General features: G+C 33.9%; 1 non-coding gene across 1 annotated transcript; it reads left to right on the plus strand.

Annotated features, from left to right (window-relative positions):
• The first annotated feature begins 1,032 nt into the window (after nucleotides 1–1,032).
• On the plus strand, nucleotides 1,033–1,105 carry TRNAF-GAA (transfer RNA phenylalanine (anticodon GAA)). The gene has a single exon. It is a non-coding gene; the product is annotated as a tRNA-Phe (tRNA).
• Nucleotides 1,106–2,201: the final 1,096 nt, after the last annotated feature.

The raw sequence follows: 2,201 nt of genomic DNA on the forward strand, positions 1-2,201 counted from the left end.
AAGCGAGATTGAAATCTGGCATCTCGGTCTAATACTATTGCCTTTTGTTGAATTTCCAGAAGTGTACCCAATACCTTTACTGATGAATATTCATTTTTAATGTTAGCAAGAGTAGCTTAGTTGGGAGATTGTTAAACTGAAGATTTGAAGGTCACACGTGTTTTATCCACGTTCAACGCACCTAATACAAGTTTATTACCTGACTATACAATCTAAAAACATAACTTGCTTATTCAATCTAAAATTAGTGATTATTTCTTTCTTAAACATAATGAATTAGCGGAAATACCTTTACTTATGAATTTTCATTTTTAATATTAGCGGGGATAGCTCTGTTGGGAGAGCGTCAGACTGAAGATTTGAAGGTCGTGTTTGATCTCCACGTTCACCGCAACTGATTCTAGGTTCATAACCCGACTATTCAATCTAAAATTAGTCATTGTTCCTTTCTGAAATCTCAATGAATTATCGGAAATACCTAACGTGTTCTAGTTCACCGCACCTTATACAAGTTGGATAACTTGAATATCTTATTAAAAATTAGTGATTATTTCTATTTAAAATTTCAATGAAGTAGCGAAAATACCTTTACTGATGAATTTTCATTTCTAACAGTAGTGTGGATAGTTCAGTTGAGAGAGCGTTAGATTGAAGATTTGAAGGTCTCGTGTTCGATCCACGTTCACCACACATGGTTCACGTTGCACAATTTGACTATTCAATCTAAAATTAGTGATCATTTCTTTCTAAAATTTAAATTAAAATTAGTGATCATTTCTTTCTAAAATTTAAATTAATTAGCGAAAATATCTTTACTTAAAAACTTTCTTTTTTAATGTTAGCACAGATAGCTCAGTTTAGAGAGCGTCATATTTAAGATTTGAAGGTCACGTGTTCGATCTCCACGTTCACCGCACCTGTTTCTATTTGCATAACCTAACTATTCAATAAAAAAATTAGTCATTATTTTTTTTGAAATCTCAATGAATCAGCGAAAATATCTTTACTGATGAATTTTCATATCTAATGATTGTGGGGATAGCTCAGTTGGGAGAGCGTCAGACTGAAGATCTGAAGGTCACGTGTTCGATCCACGTTCACCGCACTTGGTTCACATTGCATAATTGACTATTCTTTCCAAAATTAGTGATTATTTATGTTTAAAATATAATTAATTAATGGAAATACCGTTTTTTATCCAACTGGCATAGGTTGACTAAGTTGCATAACTTGCCTATTCAATCTAAAACTTGTGATTATTAATTTTTTATGTTATCTGGGATGGCTTAGTTGGGAGAGCATTAGATTGAATATTGGAAGGTCTTGGTTCGATCTGCATTCATTGCACCTTATAGTTTAGTTGATTATTATTTCTTTTTAAAATATAATGAATTATTGGAAATAGCTTTACTTATGAATTTTTATTTTTAATGTTAGCAGGGATAGCTCAGAAGGTCACGTGTTTAATCTCCACGTTCACCGCACCTGTAACTATTCAACTGGATTATCACATTAACAATTTGAATCAAATAAAGTGACATTAACCATTTGAATCACCTCAACGCCACTTGTTGAACTTGACCAAATGTCTATAACATAACACTAACAAAGGTACAAAGTAACACTAACAAAGTCTTTTTAATCTAAAATACCATTGAACTTGACCATTATAGTGCCTCTCAAACGTAGGTAAAGTTTAAATTCGAGTCTCCTTGTCAAACTCACTCGGGTGCTCATCTCAACCATGATGGCGTTCAACAAGAGAGACCTCGAAAACGACTGGATTATCGCATTAACCATTTGAATCACCTTCTCATCTCAACCATGACGTCGTTCAACAAGAGAGACTTCGAAAACGACTGGATTATCGCATTAACCATTTGAATCACCTGCTCATCTCAACCATGATGTCGTTCAACAAGAGAGACCTCGAAAACGACTGGATTATCGCATTAACCATTTGAAATTGAACAAAATATCTATAACATAACTCTGACAAAGGTACGAAGTTCATAAAAAGTCTTTTTAGTCTAAGATAGAAACTGTAAAATAAAATGAAATAAGAAAATAACATTCCATTGCCGAGAATCGAGCCCGGGTCTCCTGGGTGAAAGCCAGATATCCTGACCGCTAGACGACAATGAATTTTTGGTGTAGATGTCCTGAAGTATTTTGTCAGATCGCTGAAGAGTTTTTGCATG

Source organism: Cucurbita pepo, unplaced genomic scaffold, assembly GCF_057944985.1.
Source record: "Cucurbita pepo subsp. pepo isolate OVF unplaced genomic scaffold, ASM5794498v1 scafford_2, whole genome shotgun sequence".
NCBI classification, from domain to species: Eukaryota; Viridiplantae; Streptophyta; class Magnoliopsida; order Cucurbitales; family Cucurbitaceae; genus Cucurbita; species Cucurbita pepo.